General features: G+C 45.9%; 24 non-coding genes across 24 annotated transcripts; all 24 read left to right on the plus strand.

Moving 5' to 3' along the window:
• Positions 1-307: 307 nt before the first annotated feature.
• trnal-cag (transfer RNA leucine (anticodon CAG)) lies at positions 308-390 on the plus strand. Its single transcript has one exon. It is a non-coding gene; the product is annotated as a tRNA-Leu (tRNA).
• Positions 391-1,565: 1,175 nt separating this feature from the next.
• On the plus strand, positions 1,566-1,648 carry trnal-caa (transfer RNA leucine (anticodon CAA)). Its single transcript has one exon. It is a non-coding gene; the product is annotated as a tRNA-Leu (tRNA).
• A 954-nt stretch (positions 1,649-2,602) lies between these two features.
• trnal-cag (transfer RNA leucine (anticodon CAG)) lies at positions 2,603-2,685 on the plus strand. The gene has a single exon. It is a non-coding gene; the product is annotated as a tRNA-Leu (tRNA).
• A 462-nt stretch (positions 2,686-3,147) lies between these two features.
• On the plus strand, positions 3,148-3,230 carry trnal-cag (transfer RNA leucine (anticodon CAG)). Its single transcript has one exon. It is a non-coding gene; the product is annotated as a tRNA-Leu (tRNA).
• Positions 3,231-3,513: 283 nt separating this feature from the next.
• Positions 3,514-3,596, plus strand: trnal-cag (transfer RNA leucine (anticodon CAG)). The gene has a single exon. It is a non-coding gene; the product is annotated as a tRNA-Leu (tRNA).
• A 1,187-nt stretch (positions 3,597-4,783) lies between these two features.
• trnal-cag (transfer RNA leucine (anticodon CAG)) lies at positions 4,784-4,866 on the plus strand. Its single transcript has one exon. It is a non-coding gene; the product is annotated as a tRNA-Leu (tRNA).
• Positions 4,867-5,512: 646 nt separating this feature from the next.
• Positions 5,513-5,595, plus strand: trnal-cag (transfer RNA leucine (anticodon CAG)). Its single transcript has one exon. It is a non-coding gene; the product is annotated as a tRNA-Leu (tRNA).
• A 277-nt stretch (positions 5,596-5,872) lies between these two features.
• On the plus strand, positions 5,873-5,955 carry trnal-cag (transfer RNA leucine (anticodon CAG)). Its single transcript has one exon. It is a non-coding gene; the product is annotated as a tRNA-Leu (tRNA).
• Positions 5,956-6,230: 275 nt separating this feature from the next.
• trnal-cag (transfer RNA leucine (anticodon CAG)) lies at positions 6,231-6,313 on the plus strand. Its single transcript has one exon. It is a non-coding gene; the product is annotated as a tRNA-Leu (tRNA).
• Positions 6,314-6,595: 282 nt separating this feature from the next.
• On the plus strand, positions 6,596-6,678 carry trnal-cag (transfer RNA leucine (anticodon CAG)). Its single transcript has one exon. It is a non-coding gene; the product is annotated as a tRNA-Leu (tRNA).
• A 95-nt stretch (positions 6,679-6,773) lies between these two features.
• Positions 6,774-6,856, plus strand: trnal-cag (transfer RNA leucine (anticodon CAG)). Its single transcript has one exon. It is a non-coding gene; the product is annotated as a tRNA-Leu (tRNA).
• Positions 6,857-7,318: 462 nt separating this feature from the next.
• On the plus strand, positions 7,319-7,401 carry trnal-cag (transfer RNA leucine (anticodon CAG)). Its single transcript has one exon. It is a non-coding gene; the product is annotated as a tRNA-Leu (tRNA).
• Positions 7,402-8,596: 1,195 nt separating this feature from the next.
• trnal-cag (transfer RNA leucine (anticodon CAG)) lies at positions 8,597-8,679 on the plus strand. Its single transcript has one exon. It is a non-coding gene; the product is annotated as a tRNA-Leu (tRNA).
• A 275-nt stretch (positions 8,680-8,954) lies between these two features.
• trnal-cag (transfer RNA leucine (anticodon CAG)) lies at positions 8,955-9,037 on the plus strand. Its single transcript has one exon. It is a non-coding gene; the product is annotated as a tRNA-Leu (tRNA).
• A 462-nt stretch (positions 9,038-9,499) lies between these two features.
• Positions 9,500-9,582, plus strand: trnal-cag (transfer RNA leucine (anticodon CAG)). The gene has a single exon. It is a non-coding gene; the product is annotated as a tRNA-Leu (tRNA).
• A 472-nt stretch (positions 9,583-10,054) lies between these two features.
• trnal-cag (transfer RNA leucine (anticodon CAG)) lies at positions 10,055-10,137 on the plus strand. Its single transcript has one exon. It is a non-coding gene; the product is annotated as a tRNA-Leu (tRNA).
• Positions 10,138-10,599: 462 nt separating this feature from the next.
• trnal-cag (transfer RNA leucine (anticodon CAG)) lies at positions 10,600-10,682 on the plus strand. The gene has a single exon. It is a non-coding gene; the product is annotated as a tRNA-Leu (tRNA).
• A 656-nt stretch (positions 10,683-11,338) lies between these two features.
• Positions 11,339-11,421, plus strand: trnal-cag (transfer RNA leucine (anticodon CAG)). The gene has a single exon. It is a non-coding gene; the product is annotated as a tRNA-Leu (tRNA).
• Positions 11,422-11,518: 97 nt separating this feature from the next.
• On the plus strand, positions 11,519-11,601 carry trnal-cag (transfer RNA leucine (anticodon CAG)). The gene has a single exon. It is a non-coding gene; the product is annotated as a tRNA-Leu (tRNA).
• Positions 11,602-12,421: 820 nt separating this feature from the next.
• trnal-cag (transfer RNA leucine (anticodon CAG)) lies at positions 12,422-12,504 on the plus strand. The gene has a single exon. It is a non-coding gene; the product is annotated as a tRNA-Leu (tRNA).
• A 102-nt stretch (positions 12,505-12,606) lies between these two features.
• On the plus strand, positions 12,607-12,689 carry trnal-cag (transfer RNA leucine (anticodon CAG)). The gene has a single exon. It is a non-coding gene; the product is annotated as a tRNA-Leu (tRNA).
• Positions 12,690-12,965: 276 nt separating this feature from the next.
• Positions 12,966-13,048, plus strand: trnal-cag (transfer RNA leucine (anticodon CAG)). Its single transcript has one exon. It is a non-coding gene; the product is annotated as a tRNA-Leu (tRNA).
• A 652-nt stretch (positions 13,049-13,700) lies between these two features.
• On the plus strand, positions 13,701-13,783 carry trnal-cag (transfer RNA leucine (anticodon CAG)). Its single transcript has one exon. It is a non-coding gene; the product is annotated as a tRNA-Leu (tRNA).
• A 274-nt stretch (positions 13,784-14,057) lies between these two features.
• On the plus strand, positions 14,058-14,140 carry trnal-cag (transfer RNA leucine (anticodon CAG)). The gene has a single exon. It is a non-coding gene; the product is annotated as a tRNA-Leu (tRNA).
• The last annotated feature ends 860 nt before the right edge of the window (positions 14,141-15,000 follow it).

The raw sequence follows: 15,000 nt of genomic DNA on the forward strand, positions 1-15,000 counted from the left end.
GTGGGTTCAAATCCCACTTCTGACATAATGCTTTTACCTGACTGAATGGAAAAAATGTCTCTTCAGCGACCTTATTTCAATGAACCAAACCAAAAAACAACCGACCTTTGTAAGAAAAAGCCGTCAGGATGGCCAAGTGGTTTAAGGCGCTGTATTCAGTTTGCAGTCTCCCCTGGAGGCCTGGGTTCGAAGCCCACTTCTAACACAATGCTTTAACCTAAGTACCCTGACTGAATGGAAACAATTCTGTTCATCTACCTTACAATAAATTAAACCAAAAAACGACCAACCTTTTTAAGAAAAATCCGTCAGGATGGCCGAGCGGTCTAAGGCGCTGCGTTCAGGTCGCAGTCTCCCCTGGAGGCGTGGGTTTGAATCCCACTTCTGACATAATGCTTTTACCTGACTGAATGGAAAAAATGTCTCTTCAGCGACCTTATATCAATGAACCAAACCAAAAAACAACCGATCTTTGTAAGGAAAAGCTGTCAGGATGGCCGAGCGGTCGAAGGCGCTGCGTTCAGGTCGCAGTCTCCCCTGGAGGCCTGGGTTCGAATCCCTCTTCTGACATAATGCTTTTACCTGACTGAATGGAAAAAATGTCTCTTCAGCGACCTTATACCAATTACCCAAACCAAAAAAAACGACCTTTGTAAGAAAAAAATTTCAGGATGGCCGAGCGGTCTAAGGCGCTGGGTTCAGGTTGCAGTCTCCCCTGGAGGCGTGGGTTCGAATCCCACTTCTGACATTATGCTTTTACCTGACTGAATGGAAAAAATGTCTCTTCAGCTACCTTATTTCAATGAACCAAACCAAAAAGCAACCGACCTTTGTAAGAAAAAGCTGTCAGGATGGCCGAGCAGTCTAAAGCGTTGCGTTCAGGTAGCAGTCTCCCCTGGAGGCGTGGGTTCAAATCCCTCTTCTGACATAATGTTTTTACCTGACTGAATGGAAAAAATGTCTCTTCAGCGACCTTATACCAATGAACCAAACCAAAAAAAACCCGACCTTTCTACGAAAAAGCTGTCAGGATGGCCGAGCGGTCTAAGGCGCTGCGTTCAGGTCGCTGTCTCCCCTGGAGGCGTGGGTTCGAATCCCTCTTCTGACATAATGCTTTTACCTGACTGAATGGAAAAAATGTCTCTTCAGCTACCTTATTTCAATAAACAAAACCAAAAAACATTCGACCTTTGTAAAAAAAAGCTGTCAGGATGGCCGAGCGGTCTAAAGCGCTGCGTACAGGTAGCAGTCTCCCCTGGAGGCCTGGGTTCGAATCCCTCTTCTGACATTATGCTTTTACCTGACTGAATGGAAAAAATGTCTCTTTAGCGACTTTATACCAATAAACCAAACCAAAAAACAACCGACCTTTGTAAGAAAAAGCCGTCAGGTTGGCCAAGCGGTCTAAGGCGCTGCGTTCAGGTTGCAGTCTCCCCTGGAGGCGTGGGTCCGAATCCCACTTCCGAAATTATGCTTTTACCTGACTGAATGGAAAAAATGTCTCTTCAGCGACCTTATACCAATGAACCAAACCAAAAAACAACCGACCTTTGTAAGAAAAAGCTGTCAGGATGGCCGAGTGGTCTAAGGCGCTGCGTTCAAATTGCAGTCTCCCCTGGAGGCGTGGTTTTGAATCCCACTTCTGACACAATGCTTTAACCTAAGTACCCTGACTGAATGGAAACAATTCTGTTCATCTACCTTACAATAAATTAAACCAAAAAACGACCAACCTTTTTAAGAAAAATCCGTCAGGATGGCCGAACGGTCTAAGGCGCTGCGTTCAGGTTGCAGTCTCCCCTGGAGGCGTGGGTTTGAATCCCTCTTCTGACAAAATGCTTTTACCTGACTGAATGGAAAAAATGTTGACAAAAGCTGTCAGGATGGCCGAGAAGTCTAAAGCGCTGCGTTCTGTTAGCAGTCTCCCCTGGAGGCCTGGGTTCGAATCCCTTTTCTGACATAATGCTTTTACCTGACTGAATGGAAAAAATGTCTCTTCAGCTACCTTATTTCAATGAACCAAACCAAAAAACAACCGACCTTTGTAAGGAAAAGCTGTCAGGATGGCCGAGCAGTCTAAGGTGCTGCGTTCAGGTCGCAGTCTCCCCTGGAGGCGTGGGTTCGAATTCCACTTCTGACATAATGCTTTTACCTGACTGAATGGAAAAAATGTCTCTTCAGCTACCTTATTTCAATGAACCAAACCAAAAAACAACCGACCTTTGTAAGGAAAAGCTGTCAGGATGGCCGAGCGGTCTAAGGTGCTCCGTTCAGGTCGCAGTCTCCCCTGGAGGCGTGGGTTCGAATCCCACTTCTGACATAATGCTTTTACCTGACTGAATGGAAAAAATGTCTCTTCAGCGACCTTATTTCAATGAACCAAACCAAAAAACAACCGACCTTTGTAAGAAAAAGCTGTCAGGATGGCCGAGCGGTCTAAGGCGCTGCGTTCAGATTGCAGTCTCCCCTGGAGGCGTGGTTTTGAATCCAACTTCTGACACCATGCTTTAACCTAAGTACCCTGACTGAATGGAAACAATTCTGTTCATCTACCTTACAATAAATTAAACCAAAAAACGACCAACCTTTTTAAGAAAAATCCGTCAGGATGGCCGAGCGGTCTAAGGCGCTGCGTTCAGGTCGCAGTCTCCCCTGGAGGCGTGGGTTCGAATCCCACTTCTGACATAATGCTTTTACCTGACTGAATGGAAAAAATGTCTCTTCAGCTACCTTATTTCAATGAACCAAACCAAAAAACAACCGACCTTTGTAAGGAAAAGCTGTCAGGATGGCCGAGCAGTCTAAGGTGCTGCTTTCAGGTCGCAGTCTCCCCTGGAGGCGTGGGTTCGAATCCCACTTCTGACACAATGCTTTAACCTAAGTAGCCTTACTGGATGGAAACAATTCTGTTCATCTACCTTACAATAAACTAAACGAAAAAACAATCGACCTTTTTAAGAAAAAGCCGTCAGGATGGCCGAGCGGTCTAAGGCGCTGCGTTCAGGTCGCAGTCTCCCCTGGAGGCGTGGGTTAGAATCCCACATCTGACATAATGCTTTTTCCTGACTGAATGGAAAAAATGTCTCTTCAGCTACCTTATTTCAATGAACCAAACCAAAAAACAACCGACCTTTGTAAGGAAAAGCTGTCAGGATGGCCAAGCGGTCTAAGGTGCTGCGTTCAGGTCGCAGTCTCCCCTGGAGGCGTGGGTTCGAATCCCACTTCTGACATAATGCTTTTACCTGACTGAATGGAAAAAATGTCTCTTCAGCGACCTTATTTCAATGAACCAAACCAAAAAAACAACCGACCTTTGTAAGAAAAAGCCGTCAGGATGGCCAAGCGGTCTAAGGCGCTGCGTTCAGATTGCAGTCTCCCCTGGAGGCGTGGTTTTGAATCCAACTTCTGACACCATGCTTTAACCTAAGTACCCTGACTGAATGGAAGCAATTCTGTTCATCTACCTTACAATAAATTAAACCAAAAAACGACCAACCTTTTTAAGAAAAATCCGTCAGGATGGCCGAGCGGTCTAAGGCGCTGCGTTCAGGTCGCAGTCTCCCCTGGAGGCGTGGGTTCGAATCCCACTTCTGACATAATGCTTTTACCTGACTGAATGGAAAAAATGTCTCTTCAGCTACCTTATTTCAATGAACCAAACCAAAAAACAACCGACCTTTGTAAGGAAAAGCTGTCAGGATGGCCGAGCAGTCTAAGGTGCTGCTTTCAGGTCGCAGTCTCCCCTGGAGGCGTGGGTTCGAATCCCACTTCTGACACAATGCTTTAACCTAAGTACCCTTACTGGATGGAAACAATTCTGTTCATCTACCTTACAATAAACTAAACAAAAAAACAACCGACCTTTTTAAGAAAAAGCCGTCAGGATGGCCGAGCGGTCTAAGGCGCTGCGTTCAGGTCGCAGTCTCCCCTGGAGAAGTGGGTTCAAATTCCACTTCTGACATAATGCTTTTACCTGACTGAATGGAAAAAATGTCTCTTCAGCTACCTTATTTCAATGAACCAAACCAAAAAACAACCGACCTTTGTAAGGAACAGCTGTCAGGATGGCCGAGTGGTCTAAGGTGCTGCGTTCAGGTCGCTGTCTCCCCTGGAGGTGTGGGTTCAAATCCTACTTCTGACATTATGCTTTTACCTGACTGAATGGAAAAAATGTCTCTTCAGCTACCTTATTTCAATGAACCAAACCAAAAAACAACCGACCTTTGTAAGAAAAAGCTGTCAGGATGGCCGAGAAGTCTAAAGCGCTGCGTTCAGGTAGCAGTCTCCCCTGGAGGCCTGGGTTCGAATCCCTTTTCTGACATAATGCTTTTACCTGACTGAATGGAAAAAATGTCTCTTCAGCTACCTTATTTCAATGAACCAAACCAAAAAACAACCGACCTTTGTAAGGAAAAGCTGTCAGGATGGCCGAGCAGTCTAAGGTGCTGCGTTCAGGTCGCAGTCTCCCCTGGAGGCGTGGGTTCGAATCCCACTTCTGACACAATGCTTTAACCTAAGTACCCTTACTGGATGGAAACAATTCTGTTCATCCACCTTACAATAAAATAAACGAAAAAACAACCGACCTTTTTAAGAAAAAGCAGTCAGGATGGCCGAGCGGTCTAAGGCGCTGCGTTCAGATCGCAGTCTCCCCTGGAGAAGTGGGTTTGAATCCCACTTCTGACATAATGCTTTTACCTGACTGAATGGAAAAAATGTCTCTTCAGCTACCTTATTTCAATGAACCAAACCAAAAAACAACCGACCTTTGTAAGAAAAAGCTGTCAGGATGGCCGAGCGGTCTAAGGCGCTGCGTTCAGGTCGCAGTCTCCCCTGGAGGCGTGGGTTCGAATCCCACTTCTGACACTATGCGTTTACCTGACTGAATGGAAAAAATGTCTCTTCAGCTACCTTATTTCAATGAACCAAACCAAGAAACAACCGACTTTTGTAAGAAAAAGCTGTCAGGATGGCTGAGCGGTCTAAAGCGCTGCGTTCAGGTAGCAGTCTCCCCTGGAGGCCTGGGTTCGAATCCCTCTTCTGACATAATGCTTTTACCTGACTGAATGGAAAAAATGTCTCTTCAGCTACCTTATTTCAATGAACCAAACCAAAAAACAGCCGACCTTTGTAAGAAAAAGCTATCAGGATGGCCGAGCGGTCTAAGGCGCTGCGTTCAGATGGCAGTCTCCCCTGGAGGCGTGGGTTCAAATCCCACTTCTGACATAATGCTTTTACCTGACTGAATGGAAAAAATGTCTCTTCAGCGACCTTATATCAATGAACCAAACCAAAAAACAACCGACCTTTGTAAGAAAAAGCTGTCAGGATGGCCAAGCGGTTTAAGGCGCTGCGTTCAGTTTGCAGTCTCCCCTGGAGGCCTGGGTTCGAAGCCCACTTCTAACACAATGCTTTAACCTAAGTATCCTGACTGAATGGAAAAAAATTCTCTTCAGCGACCTTATACCAATGAACCAAACCAAAAAACAACCGACCTTTGTAAGAAAAAGCTGTCAGGATGGCCGAGCGGTCTAAGGCGCTGCGTTCAGGTCGCAGTCTCCCCTGGAGGCGTGGGTTCGAATCCCACTTCTGACACTATGCGTTTACCTGACTGAATGGAAAAAATGTCTCTTCAGCTACCTTATTTCAATGAACCAAACCAAGAAACAACCGACTTTTGTAAGAAAAAGCTGTCAGGATGGCTGAGCGGTCTAAAGCGCTGCGTTCAGGTAGCAGTCTCCCCTGGAGGCGTGGGTTCAAATCCCTCTTCTGACATAATGCTTTTACCTGACTGAATGGAAAAAATGTCTCTTCAGCTACCTTATTTCAATGAACCAAACCAAAAAACAGCCGACCTTTGTAAGAAAAAGCTGTCAGGATGGCCGAGCGGTCTAAGGCGCTGCGTTCAGATCGCAGTCTCCCCTGGAGAAGTGGGTTCAAATCCCACTTCTGACATAATGCTTTTACCTGACTGAATGGAAAAAATGTCTCTTCAGCTACCTTATTTCAATGAACCAAACCAAAAAACAACCGATCTTTGTAAGGAAAAGCTGTCAGGATGGCCGAGCGGTCTAAGGTGCTACGTTCAGGTCGCAGTCTCCCCTGGAGGCGTGGGTTCGAATCCCACTTCTGACATAATGCTTTTACCTGACTGAATGGAAAAAATGTCTCTTCAGCGACCTTATACCAATGAACCAAACCAAAAAAACCGACCTTTGTAAGAAAAAGCTGTCAGGATGGCCGAGTGGTCTAAGGCGCTGCGTTCAGGTTGCAGTCTCCCCTGGAGGCGTGGGTTCAAATCCCACTTCTGACATAATGCTTTTACGTGACTGAATGGAAAAAATGTCTCTTCAGCGACCTTATTTCAATGAACCAAACCAAAAAACAACCGACCTTTGTAAGAAAAAGCCGTCAGGATGGCCAAGTGGTCTAAGGCGCTGCGTTCAGATTGCAGTCTCCCCTGGAGGCGTGGTTTTGAATCCAACTTCTGACACCATGCTTTAACCTAAGTACCCTGACTGAATGGAAACAATTCTGTTCATCTACCTTACAATAAATTAAACCAAAAAACGACCAACCTTTTTAAGAAAAATCCGTCAGGATGGCCGAGCGGTCTAAGGCGCTGCGTTCAGGTTGCAGTCTCCCCTGGAGGCGTGGGTTCGAATCCCACTTCTGACATAATGCTTTTACCTGACTGAATGGAAAAAATGTCTCTTCAGCGACCTTATACCAATGAACCAAACCAAAAAAACCGACCTTTGTAAGAAAAAGCTGTCAGGATGGCCGAGTGGTCTAAGGCGCTGCGTTCAGGTTGCAGTCTCCCCTGGAGGCGTGGGTTCAAATCCCACTTCTGACATAATGCTTTTACGTGACTGAATGGAAAAAATGTCTCTTCAGCGACCTTATTTCAATGAACCAAACCAAAAAACAACCGACCTTTGTAAGAAAAAGCCGTCAGGATGGCCAAGTGGTCTAAGGCGCTGCGTTCAGATTGCAGTCTCCCCTGGAGGCGTGGTTTTGAATTCAACTTCTGACACCATGCTTTAACCTAAGTACCCTGACTGAATGGAAACAATTCTGTTCATCTACCTTACAATAAATTAAACCAAAAAACGACCAACCTTTTTAAGAAAAATCCGTCAGGATGGCCGAGCGGTCTAAGGCGCTGCGTTCAGGTTGCAGTCTCCCCTGGAGGCGTGGGTTCGAATCCCAATTCTGACATAATGCTTTTACCTGACTGAATGGAAAAAATGTCTCTTCAGCGACCTTATATCAATGAACCAAACCAAAAAACAACCGACCTTTGTAAGAAAAAGCCGTCAGGATGGCCAAGCGGTTTAAGGCGCTGCGTTCAGGTCGCAGTCTCCCCTGGAGGCGTGGGTTCGAATCCCACTTCTGACATAATGCTTTTACCTGACTGAATGGAAAAAATGTCTCTTCAGCGACCTTATACCAATGAACCAAACCAAAAAAACCGACCTTTGTAAGAAAAAGCTGTCAGAATGGACGAGCGGTCTAAGGCGCTGCGTTCAGGTCGCAGTCTCCCCTGGAGGCGTGGGTTTGAATCCCACTTCTGACACTATGCGTTTACCTGACTGAATGGAAAAAATGTCTCTTCAGCTACCTTATTTCAATGAACCAAACCAAGAAACAACCGACTTTTGTAAGAAAAAGCTGTCAGGATGGCTGAGCGGTCTAAAGCGCTGCGTTCAGGTAGCAGTCTCCCCTGGAGGCCTGGGTTCGAATCCCTCTTCTGACATAATGCTTTTACCTGACTGAATGGAAAAAATGTCTCTTCAGCGACCTTATACCAATGAACCAAACCAAAAAACAACCGACCTTTGTAAGAAAAAGCCGTCAGGATGGCCAAGCGGTCTAAGGTGCTGCGTTCAGATTGCAGTCTCCCCTGGAGGCGTGGTTTTGAATCCAACTTCTGACACCATGCTTTAACCTAAGTACCCTGACTGAATGGAAACAATTCTGTTCATCTACCTTACAATAAATTAAACCAAAAAACGACCAACCTTTTTAAGAAAAATCCGTCAGGATGGCCGAGCGGTCTAAGGCGCTGCGTTCAGGTCGCAGTCTCCCCTGGAGGCGTGGTTATGAATCCCACTTCTGACACAATGCTTTAACCTAAGTACCCTAACTGAATGGAAAAAAATTCTCTTCAGCGACCTTATACCAATGAACCAAACCAAAAAACAACCGACCTTTGTAAGAAAAAGCTGTCCGGATGGCCGAGTGGTCTAAGGCGCTACGTTCAGGTCGCAGTCTCCCCTGGAGGCGTGTGTTCGAATCCCACTTCTGACATAATGCTTTTACCTGACTGAATGGAAAAAATGTCTCTTCAGCGACATAATACCAATGAACCAAACCAAAAACACAACCGACCTTCGTAAGAAAAAGCCGTCAGGATGGCCGAGCGGTCTAAGGCGCTGCGTTCAGATTGCAGTCTCCCCTGGAGGCGTGGTTTTGAATCCAACTTCTGACACCATGCTTTAACATAAGTACCCTGACTGAATGGAAACAATTCTGTTCATCTACCTTACAATAAATTAAACCAAAAAACGACCAACCTTTTTAAGAAAAATCCGTCAGGATGGCCGAGCGGTCTAAGGCGCTGCGTTCAGGTCGCAGTCTCCCCTGGAGGCGTGGGTTCGAATCCCACTTCTGACATAATGCTTTTACCTGACTGAATGGAAAAAATGTCTCTTCAGCGACCTTATACCAATGAACCAAACCAAAAAAACCGACCTTTGTAAGAAAAAGCTGTCAGAATGGACGAGCGGTCTAAGGCGCTGCGTTCAGGTCGCAGTCTCCCCTGGAGGCGTGGGTTCGAATCCCTCTTCTGACATAATGCTTTTACCTGACTGAATGGAAAAAATGTCTCTTCAGCTACCTTATTTCAATGAACCAAACCAAAAAACAGCCGACCTTTGTAAGAAAAAGCTGTCAGGATGGCCGAGCGGTCTAAGGCGCTGCGTTCAGATCGCAGTCTCCCCTGGAGAAGTGGGTTCAAATCCCACTTCTGACATAATGCTTTTACCTGACTGAATGGAAAAAATGTCTCTTCAGCTACCTTATTTCAATGAACCAAACCAAAAAACAACCGATCTTTGTAAGGAAAAGCTGTCAGGATGGCCGAGCGGTCTAAGGTGCTACGTTCAGGTGGCAGTCTCCCCTGGAGGCGTGGGTTCGAATCCCACTTCTGACATAATGCTTTTACCTGACTGAATGGAAAAAATGTCTCTTCAGCGAACTTATACCAATGAACCAAACCAAAAAACAACCGACCTTTGTAAGAAAAAGCCGTCAGGATGGCCAAGCGGTCTAAGGTGCTGCGTTCAGATTGCAGTCTCCCCTGGAGGCGTGGTTTTGAATCCAACTTCTGACACCATGCTTTAACCTAAGTACCCTGACTGAATGGAAACAATTCTGTTCATCTACCTTACAATAAATTAAACCAAAAAACGACCAACCTTTTTAAGAAAAATCCGTCAGGATGGCCGAGCGGTCTAAGGCGCTGCGTTCAGGTCGCAGTCTCCCCTGGAGGCGTGGTTTCGAATCCCACTTCTGACACAATGCTTTAACCTAAGTACCCTAACTGAATGGAAAAAAATTCTCTTCAGCGACCTTATACCAATGAACCAAACCAAAAAACAACCGACCTTTGTAAGAAAAAGCTGTCCGGATGGCCGAGTGGTCTAAGGCGCTACGTTCAGGTCGCAGTCTCCCCTGGAGGCGTGTGTTTGAATCCCACTTCTGACATAATGCTTTTACCTGACTGAATGGAAAAAATGTCTCTTCAGCGACATAATACCAATGAACCAAACCAAAAACACAACCGACCTTTGTAAGAAAAAGCCGTCAGGATGGCCGAGCGGTCTAAAGCGCTGAGTTCAGGTTGCAGTCTCCCCTGGAGGCGTGGGTTCGAATCCCACTTCTGACACAATGCTTTCACCTAAGTACCCTTACTGGATGGAAACAATTCTGTTCATCTACCTTACAATAAACTAAATGAAAAAACAACCGACCTTTTTAAGAAAAAGCCGTCAGGATGGCCGAGCGGTCTAAGGCGCTGCGTTCAGGTCGCAGTCTCCCCTGGAGGCGTGGGTTAGAATCCCACTTCTGACATAATGCTTTTTCCTGACTGAATGGAAAAAATGTCTCTTCAGCTACCTTATTTCAATGAACCAAACCAAAAAACAACCGACCTTTGTAAGGAAAAGCTGTCAGGATGGCCGAGCGGTCTAAGGTGCTGCGTTCAGGTTGTAGTCTCCCCTGGAGGCGTGGGTTGGAATCCCACTTCTGACATAATGCTTTTACCTGACTGAATGGAAAAAATGTCTCTTCAGCGACCTTATTTCAATGAACCAAACCAAAAAACAACCGACCTTTGTAAGAAAAAGCCGTCAGGATGGCCAAGCGGTCTAAGGCGCTGCGTTCAGATTGCAGTCTCCCCTGGAGGCGTGGTTTTGAATCCAACTTCTGACACCATGCTTTAACCTAAGTACCCTGACTGAATGGAAACAATTCTGTTCATCTACCTTACAATAAATTAAACCAAAAAACGACCAACCTTTTTAAGAAAAATCCGTCAGGATGGCCGAGCGGTCTAAGGCGCTGCGTTCAGGTCGCAGTCTCCCCTGGAGGCGTGGGTTCGAATCCCACTTCTGACACAATGCTTTAACCTAAGTACCCTTACTGGATGGAAACAATTCTGTTCATCTACCTTACAATAAACTAAACGAAAAAACAACCGACCTTTTTAAGAAAAAGCCGTCAGGATGGCCAAGCGGTTTAAGGCGCTGTGTTCAGTTTGCAGTCTCCCCTGGAGGCCTGGGTTCGAAGCCCACTTCTAACACAATGCTTTAACCTAAGTACCCTGACTGAATGGAAAAAAATTCTCTTCAGCGACCTTATACCAATGAACCAAACCAAAAAACAACCGACCTTTGTAAGAAAAAGCTGTCAGGATGGCCGAGCGGTCTAAGGCGCTGCGTTCAGGTTGCAGTCTCCCCTGGAGGCGTGTGTTCGAATCCGACTTCTGACATAATGCTTTTACCTGACTGAATGGAAAAAATGTCTCTTCAGCTACCTTATTTCAATGAACCAAACCAAAAAACAACCGACCTTTGTAAGGAAAAGCTGTCAGGATGGCCGAGCAGTCTAAGGTGCTGCTTTCAGGTCGCAGTCTCCCCTGGAGGCGTGGGTTCGAATCCCACTTCTGACACAATGCTTTAACCTAAGTACCCTTACTGGATGGAAACAATTCTGTTCATCTACCTTACAATAAACTAAACGAAAAAACAACCGACCTTTTTAAGAAAAAGCCGTCAGGATGGCCGAGTGGTCTAAGGTGCTGCGTTCAGGTCGCAGTCTCCCCTGGAGGTGTGGGTTCAAATCCTACTTCTGACATTATGCTTTTACCTGACTGAATGGAAAAAATGTCTCTTCAGCTACCTTATTTCAATGAACCAAACCAAAAAACAACCGACCTTTGTAAGGAACAGCTGTCAGGATGGCCGAGTGGTCTAAGGTGCTGCGTTCAGGTCGCAGTCTCCCCTGGAGGTGTGGGTTCAAATCCTACTTCTGACATTATGCTTTTACCTGACTGAATGGAAAAAATGTCTCTTCAGCTACCTTATTTCAATGAACCAAACCAAAAAACAACCGACCTTTGTAAGAAAAAGCTGTCAGGATGGCTGAGAAGTCTAAAGCGCTGCGTTCAGGTAGCAGTTTCCCCTGGAGGCCTGGGTTCGAATCCCTTTTCTGACATAATGCTTTTACCTGACTGAATGGAAAAAATGTCTCTTCAGCTACCTTATTTCAATGAACCAAACCAAAAAACAACCGACCTTTGTAAGGAAAAGCTGTCAGGATGGCCGAGCAGTCTAAGGTGCTGCGTTCAGGTCGCAGTCTCCCCTGGAGGCGTGGGTTCGAATTCCACTTCTGACATAATGCTTTTACCTGACTGAATGGAAAAAATGTCTCTTCAGCTACCTTATTTCAATGAACCAAACCAAAAAACAACCGACCTTTGTAAGGAAAAGCTGTCAGGATGGCCGAGCAGTCTAAGGTGCTGCGTTCAGGTCGCAGTCTCCCCTGGAGGCGTGGGTTCGAATCCCACTTCTGACACAATGCTTTAACCTAAGTACCCTTACTGGATGGAAACAATTCTGTTCATCTACCTTACAATAAAATAAACGAAAAAACAACCGACCTTTGTAAGAAAAAGCTGTCAGGATGGCCGAGAAGTCTAAAGCGCTGCGTTCAGGTAGCAGTCTCCCCTGGAGGCCTGGGTTCGAATCCCTCTTCTGACATAATGCTTTTACCTGACTGAATGGAAAAAATGTCTCTTCAGCGACCTTATACCAATGAACCAAACCAAAAAAACCGACCTTTGTAAGAAAAAGCTGTCAGGATGGCCGAGTGGTCTAAGGTGCTGCGTTCAGGTTGCAGTCTCCCCTGGAGGCGTGGGTTCGAATCCCACTTCTGACACAATACTTTAACCTAAGTACCCTTACTGGATGGAAACAATTCTGTTCATCTACCTTACAATAAACTAAACGAAAAAACAACCGACCTTTTTAAGACAAAGCCGTCAGGATGGCCGAGCGGTCTAAGGCGCTGCGTTCAGGTCGCAGTCTCCCCTGGAGGCGTGGGTTCGAATCCCACTTCTGACATTATGCTTTTACCTGACTGAATGGAAAAAATGTCTCTTCAGCTACCTTATTTCAATGAACCAAACCAAAAAACAACCGACCTTTGTAAGAAAATGCTGTCAGGATGGCCGAGCGGTCTAAAGCGCTGCGTTCAGGTAGCAGTCTCCCCTGGAGGCCTGGGTTCGAATCCCACTTCTGACACAATGCTTTTACCTGACTGAATGGAAAAAATGTCTCTTCAGCTACCTTATTTCAATGAACCAAACCAAAAAACAACCGACCTTTGTAAGGAAAGCTGTCAGGATGGCCGAGCGGTCTAAGGTGCTGCGTTCAGGTCGCAGTCTCCCCTGGAGGCGTGGGTTCGAATCCCACTTCTGACATTATGCTTTTACCTGACTGAATGGAAACAATGTCTCTTCAGCGACCTTATATCAATGAACCAAACCAAAAAACAACCGACCTTTGTAAGAAAAAGCCGTCAGGATGGCCAAGCGGTTTAAGGCGCTGTGTTCAGTTTGCAGTCTCCCCTGGAGGCCTGGGTTCGAAGCCCACTTCTAACACAATGCTTTAACCTAAGTACCCTGACTGAATGGAAAAAAATTCTCTTCAGCGACCTTATACCAATGAACCAAACCAAAAAACAACCGACCTTTGTAAGAAAAAGCTGTCAGGATGGCCGAGCGGTCTAAGGCGCTGCGTTCAGGTTGCAGTCTCCCCTGGAGGCGTGTGTTCGAATCCCACTTCTGACATAATGCTTTTACCTGACTGAATGGAAAAAATGTCTCTTCAGCGACATAATACCAATGAACCAAACCAAAAACACAACCGACCTTTGTAAAAAAAAGGCGACAGGATGGCCGAGCGGTCTAAGGCGCTGCGTTCAGGTTGCAGTCTCCCCTGGAGGCGTGGATTTGAATCCCACTTCTGACACAATTCTTTAACCTAAGTACCCTTACTGGATGGAAACAATTCTGTTCATCTACCTTACAATAAACTGAACGAAAAAACAACCGACCTTTTTAAGACAAAGCCGTCAGGATGGCCGAGCGGTCTAAGGCGCTGCGTTCAGGTCGCAGTCTCCCCTGGAGGCGTGGGTTCGAATCCCACTTCTGACATAATGCTTTTACCTGACTGAATGGAAAAAATGTCTATTCAGCTACCTTATTTCAATGAACCAAACCAAAAAACAACCGACCTTTTTAAGAAAAATCCGTCAGGATGGCCAAGCGGTCTAAGGCGCTGCGTTCAGGTTGCAGTCTCAACTGGAGGCGTGGGTTCAAATCCCACTTCTGAAATTATGCTTTTCCCTGACTGAATGGAAAAAATCTCTTCAGCTACCTTATTTCAATGAACCAAACCAAAAAACAACCGACCTTTGTAAGGAAAGCTGTCAGGATGGCCGAGCGGTCTAAGGTGCTGCGTTCAGGTTGCAGTCTCCCCTGGAGGCGTGGGTTCAAATCCCACTTCTGACATTATGCTTTTACCTGACTGAATGGAAAAAATGTCTCTTCAGCTACCTTATTTCAATGAACCAAACCAAAAAAAAAACGATCTTTGTAAGGAAAAGCTGTCAGGATGGCCGAGCGGTCTAAGGTGCTACGTTCAGGTCGCAGTCTCCCCTGGAGGCGTGGGTTCGAATCCCACTTCTGACATAATGCTTTTACCTGACTGAATGGAAAAAATGTCTCTTCAGCTTCCTTATTTCAATGAACCAAACCAAAAAACAACCGACCTTTGTAAGAAAAAGCTGTCAGGATGGCCGAGCAGTCTAAAGCGCTGCGTTCAGGTAACAGTCTTCCCTGGAGGCCTGGGTTCGAATCCCTCTTCTGACATAATGCTTTTACCTGACTGAATGGAAAAAATGTCTCTTCAGCGACCTTATACCAATAAACCAAACCAAAGGTCGCAGTCTCCCCTGGAGGCGTGGGTTCGAATCCCGCTTCTGACACAATGCTTTTACCTGACTGAATGGAAAAAATAAGTCTTCATCTACCTTATTTCAATGAACCAAACCAAAAAACAGCCGATCTTTGTGAGGAAAAGGTGTCAGGATGGCCGAGCGGTCTAAGGTGCTACGTTCAGGTCGCAGTCTCCCCTGGAGGCGTGGGTTCGAATCCCACTTCTGACATAATGCTTTTACCTGACTGAATGGAAAAAATGTCTCTTCAGCTTCCTTATTTCAATGAACCAAACCAAAAAACAACCGACCTTTGTAAGAAAAAGCTGTCAGGATGGCCGAGCAGTCTAAAGCGCTGCGTTCAGGTAACAGTCTTCCCTGGAGGCCTGGGTTCGAATCCCTCTTCTGACATAATGCTTTTACCTGACTGAATGG

The sequence above is a fragment of the Leptonotus elevatus genome, chromosome 17 (assembly GCF_054856555.1).
Source record: "Leptonotus elevatus isolate MCC_2025b chromosome 17, RoL_Lele_1.0, whole genome shotgun sequence".
Lineage (NCBI taxonomy): Eukaryota > Metazoa > Chordata > Actinopteri > Syngnathiformes > Syngnathidae > Leptonotus > Leptonotus elevatus.